We start from the raw sequence: 9,445 nt of genomic DNA on the forward strand, positions 1-9,445 counted from the left end.
TACTCACTTTGCAAGAATCCATGAGTTTTCATGATTAATACAGTATAATCAGAGCCAAATGTAATTTTAGCACAAGCTTCTAGCTAAATAACTTTAAAAATAAAATTAGAACAATGCTTTCAAAATCATTTGCTGCAAAAAGTCAGTATGTTACTTGAATGCAAACACTGAGAAAGAAGCATGTATTAGTCAGCTTTTCATTACTGCAACACTTACCTGACAGGATGTTGTTAAGAAGAAAGAAGGTTTATTTTGGCACAAGATTTAGGAGGTTCACAGTCCAAGACTGGACAGCCCCATTAGTCTAGTTGATAAGGGTGGCAGATGGTGAAATGCTTGTGGAAAGAGAGGATCATATGGCAAGCCAGGAAGCAGAGCAAATAGCTAGGCTTCACTCAGTTTATAGCCAACACTGTCACAGGAGCTACCTTCTAAGGTCACACCCTCACTAAAGACCTCCCACTAGACCCACCTCCCAGATCCATAACTGTATGAAGTCTCCATTCTTATCCCATTAACTATTTACAATAATCCACTATCTGTTAGAGTAGGACTGGTGACAAAACCCCCAATACATGGGCCTGTGGGCATCACCCAAAGTACTGCCCAACTGCAACAGGGAGATAAAGTATAGAATGGAAGTCAAAGGGAATTATGAGGAGAAAACAGACCAGGGAGACTATATTAAATGTCTTCATTCCCCCAGGAAGTCTTCAGTGTGAAGTCTAATATCTTCTGGAGTTAGGATTCACTAAAATGCTGATTTTGCTTCAAAGTGTTATTGGAACAAGATCAGAGGCTGCCTAAGAGGGGAAAATTAAATCCGAGTAGCTTTGATATGTGCTAAATGTTGACTCTGTCCATGTTTTAAATTAAACAAACTAAAAAATAATAAACAGAGATCATTGTTTTGGAATAAAATGTCATACACTGAAGTTTGAGCTTTGGTTTGCAAAAGGTATGGATTCACTATGTCCAAGAATTTTTGAGGTATATTTATAATTTGTAGATTGTCTGCCAGAAAAAAGTAATAAAGCTTAATGTTTTTAAAATGAACACAAAAAACTCTCAGAAAAGGAAATGATGAAAACTGAATTATCTGTAAAATGTGCCCCATCTACAAGCAAGAACTACAAACCACAGGCACATAGAACACTCTGATAACAAGGAGAGGACTGAAGTATTTGCAACAGTCAACAAGAGGGGAAAAGAAATAAAAATAGCTTAAAAATTCCCAGCAATAAATTGTCATTATATTAAAATGTATGTTGCTGGTATGCTATGTGTGTTAAATAACTGCAATAATGGGAAGATTTGCAACCATTAAGAAGCCATGATTTAAAATGTTGCCCTCATTCAAGCCTGACTGCTTGAAATGCCAGATTTCTGACACACTTTCCTCTTTTCCATCTGAAACCAAACATCCTCCTCCACCACCAGCAATCCAAAGCAATCGTATCTATTTTAACTTCTTCATATTTAATTCCTATTCATCACAATTCCAAAACAACTTTATCATTTTCTATGGGAGAAAAAGAGTAAGTTATAAAATTCCCATGCTCTTTGTTCTTTTGGTACAAAATTTCAAGTTTTAGTAGGTTAGAAGAGATCTGATTCTGAAACTGAATACAATAGATTCAAAGCTGTTTTAAGGCTCTGGGCAGGGAGACCATGGCAGCATTTAGGAGCATGAGCCTGGATCTAAACATCTCTGAGCTCGAATTGTAGCTGTTTGCGTCTTACTTGCCAGCCTTCTCACTAATTGCTGTAAGACTCAATTCTTTATTTTAAAACCTAGAGTTTTTGTAAGAATTGTATTATAAGGAGTCCAGTACTGTGGCACCGTAAGTTGAGCTGTTGTCTGCAGTGCTAGCATCTCATATGTGCACTGGTTCTAACCCTGACTACTCCACTTCTGATCCAATTCCCTGCTAAGGGCTTAGGAAAAGCAGCAGAAGATGGTCCAAGTGCTCCTCCCCTACACGGGAGAACCAGACAGAGTTCCTGGTTCCTGACTTTGGCCGTGACCCAGCCCCAGCCATTGTGGTCATTTGGTAAGTGAACCAGTGAATGAAAGAACTCTCTCTTTCTCTGCTCCCCCTCGCCCCCATGTGTGTGTGTGTAATTCTAGCTTATAAATAAATAAAATAAACATGTAAAATTAATTATATTATAGGATGTACTTAAAACATTATCAAGAGGACAGCACTATGGCACAGCAGGTTAAAGCCCTGGCCTGTGGCAACGGCATCCCATATGGGTGCCAGTTTGAGTCCCAGTTGCTCCACTTCTGTTCCAGCTCTTTGCTATGGCCTGGGGAGGCAGTAGAAGATGGCCTAAGTCCTTGGGCCCCTGCACCCGCATGGGAGACCCGGAGAAGTTCCTGGCTCCTGGCTTCAGATCAGCACAGCTCTGGCCGTTGTGGCCCTCTGGGGAGTGAACCAGCAAATGGAAGACTTCTTTCTCTCTCTCTTTGCAAATAAATAAAGCATAAGTAAGTAAATAAATAAATAAATCTAAAAAAAACATTATAGAAATAATTTTTAAAAATATTAAGCGTGTGAGATCAGGAGGTTATACTGAACCACATTATGTTTAGTTCATTGATGAAGTTACAATCAGTAATCTTTCAAAATCATTTATATGTACTTGGGGATATTTATCTTAAAATTGTTCCAATATAAAGGAATTTAATCTATTCATAATAAAGTTGCTACTCAATATAAACAGCACATGCTTGTGTTTTAGGGTAGGAGTTAAAGAACATATAGTACCTTAATCTTTAGCTGGATGCAAGGGATGGCCCATTAGTTGCCTCTTATTATAGATGTTTAGCTTCCTCTATGCCCACTGTGCCTAATTAAGAACAGATCTGGGGGCCGGCGCTGTAGCGCAGCAGGTAAAGCCACCGCCTGCAATGCCGGCATCCCATATGGGCACTGGTTTGAGTCCTGGCTGCTCCATTTCCGATCCAACTCTGCTGTGGCCTGGGAAAGCAGTGAAAGATGGCCCAAGTCTTTGGGCCCCTGTACCCATGTGGGAGACCCGGAAGAAGCTCCTGGCTCCTTCTTCTGATCGGCCCAGCTCCCGCCATTGAGGCCAATTGGAGAGTGAACCAGAGGATGGAAGACCTCTCTCTGTCTCTCTCTCCCTCTCTCTCTCTCTCTCTGCCTCTACTTTTGTCTCTGTGCAACTCTTTCAATTAAAATAAATAAACCTTTTAAAAAAATAAATAAAAAGAAACAGATCTGGAGTCTCTAGCCAGAATCTGATCTTCAAGAATTAGAAGAGTGGAGGGACAAAATGTAGTCCTACTGTGAGATCAAATATCCTCAAGCTATTAGGGCTCAGAGTTGTTAGAGCCTATTATTCCCTGAAAGTGATTTGTTGCCTCAGGGAACTCCTTTTCACTCTTTACTATGTTGTCTTCAAACTAATTACCTTTAATGTGTTGATCCCAGATGTGATTACAGAACAAGTGTTGGTTCTATTACTCTGCCCATCCAGCTATAGGGTACTTTGGTTATACAAATAGAATTCCTGATTGTTAACCATGATAAAAGTTTGAACTTTCACTGAGAGTATAGACAAAATTCACAGATAAATTGAGTTATGTCTTTAGCACTTACACCTGTGCTTGGCACATATTAATATATTAAAATTTGGTTTCTAGAGCCAATGGAAAGCAAAAGCCATCCATTGATGTAGCCACATAAGTAGAATTATATAATCTATTTTAGATTTAAAAGTAAAGTTTCACTCAGATCATAAGGATATGGAACACATGACCATTTTTTGTTTAGGTGCCTATTACACATCATGAATAAGAATTCAGATTTGGGCCAGCGCCCTGGCTCAATAGGCTAATCCTCCACCTGTGGCGCTGGCACACTGGGTTCTAGTCCCGGTCGGGGCGCCGGATTCTGTCCCGGTTGCCCCTCTTCCAGGCCAGCCCTCTGCTGTGGCCAGGGAGTGCAGTGGAGGATGGCCTAAGTGCTTGGGCCCTGCACCCCATGGGAGACCAGGAGAAGCACCTGGCTCCTGGCTTCGGATCAGCGAGGTGTGCCAGTTGCAGTGTGCCGGCCGCGGCAGCCATTGGAGGGTGAACCAACGGCAAACGGGCAAATGGAAGACCTTTCTCTTTGTCTCCCTTTCTCACTGTCCTCTCTGCCTGTCAAAAAAAAAAAAAAAAAAAAAAAGAATTCAGATTTTGGGGCTGGCGCTGTAATGCAGTGGGTTAAAGCCCTAGCCTGAAGTGACAGCATCCCATATGGGCGCCGATTTCAGTCTCAGCTGCTCCTTTTCCAATCCAGCTGTCTGCTATGGCCTGGGAAAGCAGTAGAAGATGGCCCAAGTCCTTGGGCCCCTGCACCCATGTGGGAGACCCAGAGGAAGCTCCTGGCTCCTGGCTCCTGGCTTCAGATCAGCGCAGCTCCAGTTTTTGCAGCCAATTGGGGACTGAACCGGCAGATGGAAGACCTCTCTCTCTCTGCCTCTCCTTCTCTCTCTGTACAACTCTGACTTTCAAATAAATAAATAAACCTTTTTTTTCCTTTTTTTAACTTTTATTTAATGAATATAAATTTCCAAAGTAAAGTGTATGGATTACAATGGCTTCCACCCCCATAACTTCCCTCCCACTGGCAACCCTCCCCTTTCCCTCTCCCTCCTCCCTTCCATTCACATCAAGATTCATTTTCAATTCTCTTTATATACAGAAGATCAGTTTAGCATATATTAAGTAAAGATTTCAATAGTTTGCACCCACATAGAAACACAAAGTGAAAAATACTGTTTGAATACTAGTTATGGCATTAAATCATAATGTACAGCACATTAAGGACAGAGATCCTACATGAGGAGTAAGTGCACAGTGACTCCTGTTGTTGACTTAACAAATTGACAGTCTTGTTTATGGCATCGGTAATCACCCTAGGCTCTTGTCATGAGTCACCAAGGCTATGGAAGCCTTTTGAGTTCACCAACTCTGATCATATTTAGACAAGGTCGTAGTCAAAGTGGAAGTTCTCTCCTCCCTTCAAAGAGAGGTACCTCCTTCTTTGATGACCTGTTCTTTTCACTGGGATCTTACTCGCGGAGATCTTTCATGTAGGGTTTTGTTTTTGTTTTTTTTTTTTTTTTTTTTTTTGCCAGAGTGTTTTGGCTTTCCATGCCTGTAATACTCTCATGGGCTTTTTAGCCAGATCCGCGTCCCTTAATAAATCTTAAAAAAAAAAAAAAAAAAAAAAAAAAAAAAAAAAAGAATTCAGATTCCCTTCCTTTTGTGTAGATATGGGCCCAGTCAAAATTTGGCCAAAATCTCTTCTAGTTTAAGTAAATTTACAAGTACCCAGAGTTGGGTGAGATGATAGATGGTTTTTGTTCCTTTGTATTTTTCTAAAGACTTAGAATTAAGTATTAGAATCTTTGAAAGAATCCATGCTGTAACTTTCACATATTTGGTTTAAGGAGTTCCTGAACTTTTGGCATTTTATATGCTTGAAAGGTTTAGATTAATTTAACCCATAAGATTAAATTAAAATGTCCAATTAGTATTTGGTTTAGGCCTATGATTTGAAATAGAAATCTTGCTATCTATCTATAATATGCACACATATATATGTGTAATTGGAAGAATAATAATCATTCATAATCAGTATATATATAAATTTACTAAACATTATACGTATTGCAAATATTTTGTTTAAATCAAAATAGTGAAATATTTAAAAAGGAAATAAAATATATTTTCTAAATAAATGCACTTCTGTTTATTTAAATTTTTAAAATTTGTTTGGGAAAGATAGAGATCCCCCATCCATTAGTTCACTCCTTAAATGCCTCCAACAGTGAACTGAGCCAGGCTGAAGCTGGAACCTGGGAACTCAATACTGGTCTCCGAGGTGGGCAACAGGGAGCCAACTACTTGAGCCATCATCTGCAGCCTCCCGGGAACCCAGAACAGACCAATGCCTCCAACCCTAATACTCCAATATGAAATATGGGTATCTCATCATCTTAAGTGGCATCCTAACAACTTTATCAAATGCATGCCTCATGAATGTGATTTTAAATGTTTCTAGATGTTTAAGTAAATTGGAAAATGAGAACAACTTTTTTTTTTTTACCTGATGCAATTTATTAACAGAAAAGAATAATCTGGGGAGTCCTATTCACAAGTAGCAACCAAAGCACCCTCCCCTTTCTGTGGAAGCTGTCAGTGGGGATGGGGTTGTCATCCTCAATCTGCCTGTATTTCATACCCGAGTCAGTAAGGGGTCTGAGAACTGACTAGCTCCCAGGTCCCAGGTCCTCTTGTGGCCTGGAGTTTGATGTGTATGTGGGGCCATGACTCCGAGCTCCTTGCACCTCTGAGCCACATCCTGAACAGCCAACATGGTAGTGTATGGCAAGGATTAATCTCAGTGAGCTTTCACCTTGATCCCACCAACCACTAGACAGATGGTTTCCTTGCCAGAAAGATCTGTGACACAGACAAAGGTGTCACAGAAGGCTGCAAAGATGTAGCAGACACCGAAGACATTCTCTTCTTCAGCCACCTGAAGCCCCAGGCAATGACCTGTTCTTCCTTCTTTTCCTTCCCCTTGCAAGGTGCCATTTCTGAACCGTGGTAAGAGTCTCCTTAAAATGAGCACTAAAATGTGTTAGAGCAATAAAGATGACAAAAGCGATTTTAAGAACTACTTTTTATTTCATAATTATGAGTACAATGTTAATTTCAAAAACATTCATGGCTTCTTTTGTTATTATCTTGTTTAGTTTTTAAAAATTCTTTTAACATTTTATTTTTTAGAATAGTTTTAAATTTATGAAAGAAATTTGTGAGGTAGTAATATCAAAAGTCCCCAGATACCCCTTACCCCATTATCAAATACATTTTTTGTATTAGTCTCTAAGGTTGCAGACATAGAGTACCACAAACGGGCTGACTGCAATGACTGAAGGGTTTTTTACATATACCATTCGGGAGGCTATACCAAGCTAGACTAATGTGTCAGCAGAGGTGGCTCCTTCTGTACTCTGTGCAGATGGATCTGTATGCATCACTGAGTAGCCGCTGGTGGCCAGCTGGCAATCGTTGGCATTGCTTGGCCTACAGAATTGTCACTGCTATCTCTGCTTTCATCTTTATAAACCATTCTCCACATGTGCGAGTCTCCCCCTGTCTCCAAATTACTCTTCAAGGTAAGACCCTCGTCATTTGGCTTGGGGCTACCTAATGACCTAACTGGAATTTGATTACCACTCTAAAGACCTTACCTGCAAATAAGATCACATTCTGTGATATTCTGAGATTAAAATAAAGCATAACATTTTTGAGAAAAAATTCAACTCAGAACTTGCACATCACAGTTTTTTTTAATTTTTTAGATTTATTTATTTGTTTTTCAAAGAGTTACAGAAAGAAAGGGAAAGATAGACAGAGAGAAAAAGAGACAGAGAAAGAGAAAGAGAGAGAATCTTACATCCCTGGTTCACTTCCCAGATGGGCCCCAGTGGCTAGCGCTGGGCCAGGCCATAGGTGTGCAGACACTTGGGCCATCTTCTGTTGATTTGCGCATACCATTAGCAAGGAGCTGGATAGGAAGTGGAGCGGCCAGGACACGATTGAAGCCCATACAGGATGCCAGCACTGCAGGCACCAGCTTTACCTGCTATGCTGCAAGGCTGACCCCTTGTCACTGATTTTTCATGTTTATTTCAATCATTTTTAAATACTTCTCTTAATCGAGATTTATGTTTTGCTTAAGCAACATACCATAATTTTTTGTAGATTTTTGCTTATTTTTTTATTTGAAAGGCAGTGTGACAGAGAAAACTGCCATCCACTGATTCACTCCATGTCTGCAATGATGGAGGCTGGGAAGGAGCCAAAGGCTGTAGCTGGGAACCCAATCCAGGTCTCCCAAGTCACTGGCAGGAGCACAATTATTTAAATCATCACCACAATCTCCCAGGAAGTTGGAGTCAAGAACTGGAGCCAGCATTAGAATTCAGGCACCCTGAGCCAGCGCCGTGGCTCAATAGGCTAATCCTCCGCCTTGCGGCACCGGCACACCAGGTTCTAGTCCTGGTCGGGGCGCCGGATTCTGTCCTGGTTGCCCCTCTTACAGGCCAGCTCTCTGCTATGGCCCCAGGAGTGCAGTGGAGGATGGCCCAAGTCCTTGGGCCCTGCACCTGCATGGGAGACCAGGAGAAGTACCTGGCTTCTGGCTTTGGATCAGCGTGATGCGCTGGCCGCGGCGGCCTTTGGAGGGTGAACCAACGGCAAAAAGGAACACCTTTCTCTCTGTCTCTCTCTCTCTCACTGTCCACTCTGCCTGTCAAAAATAAAAAAAAAAAATTAAAAACATAAAAATAAAAAAGAATTCAGGCACTCTTATATGGGATGAGGATGGGTATATTAACCACTAGCTAAATGCTTACCTCCACAACATGCTATTTTTAAAACTAATGTCACACCATTCTTTATTCAAATCTTGATTCCGTTATTCATTCTATATTAAAATAGCTTCTGTAAAATGAAATGGTAGTATACTCCTTGCAGTGCTATTGTAAGAATTAAATATAAGAAGTTGCCCAGAATTTCTTTTAAATAATTTAATCTCAGGAAATGAAATCTGCAACTACTACTGTACTATGTATTTTTATTTTTTCTTTTTATTGGAGACAAGTAAACATTTATTGTATACATTTAAGTTACCAATAGTAGTATTTTCATTTGTTATAAGAAATTGCCATAAATATAACGGCTTTCAACAACACAAATTCATTATCCTACAAGGTCACAAGTCTCAAATGAAGTTCAGTGGACCTCATTTCAGCAGGAAGTCAGGCTGTTCATTCCTTGTGGAGGCTGCAGAGCAGGATCTGTTCCATGCTTCTTCCAGCTTTTGGAGGATGTCTGCATTCCTTGCCTTGTGATCACATCAGTCTCCCCTCACCAATATCTTCACATTGCCTTCTCTTTTACTGTAATACCACAGCCTCCAACTCCTATTGGTTGCCTCAATTATACTGAGGCAGCCAGGATGACAAAGGCAACCTCTTCATCTCTAGATCCTTAATTTGATCATGACTGCAAAGGCACTTTTACCATGTAAGATAATATGTACTGAAAAAGTCAGGGCATGAGGTCCTAGGCACCACTGGGGGCCATTGTTCAGCTTACATGCCAATTTTTGGAATAAAACATTTCTTTCATCCTTTGAAAACCAGAAATCTTGTTAAATTATTGCAGATTCCAACAAATGGCAATAATGTGTTTGTGTATGTGTGTGCATATGGTATGTGTGGGGGGCAGTAGTTAATACTTGTTACAATGATCTTAATAAATCTTAAATTTAAAAGTTAAATATATTTGCATTAATATTTTCAATAATAAAAACTAACATGGGATTTATTAAATACTTTAGAAAAAGTT

General features: G+C 40.2%; 1 pseudogene; it reads right to left on the minus strand.

Moving 5' to 3' along the window:
* Window positions 1–6,141: 6,141 nt before the first annotated feature.
* On the minus strand, window positions 6,142–6,619 carry LOC108177350 (small ribosomal subunit protein uS11-like; annotated as a pseudogene).
* Window positions 6,620–9,445: the final 2,826 nt, after the last annotated feature.

The sequence above is a fragment of the Oryctolagus cuniculus genome, chromosome 5 (assembly GCF_964237555.1).
Source record: "Oryctolagus cuniculus chromosome 5, mOryCun1.1, whole genome shotgun sequence".
NCBI lineage: Eukaryota > Metazoa > Chordata > Mammalia > Lagomorpha > Leporidae > Oryctolagus > Oryctolagus cuniculus.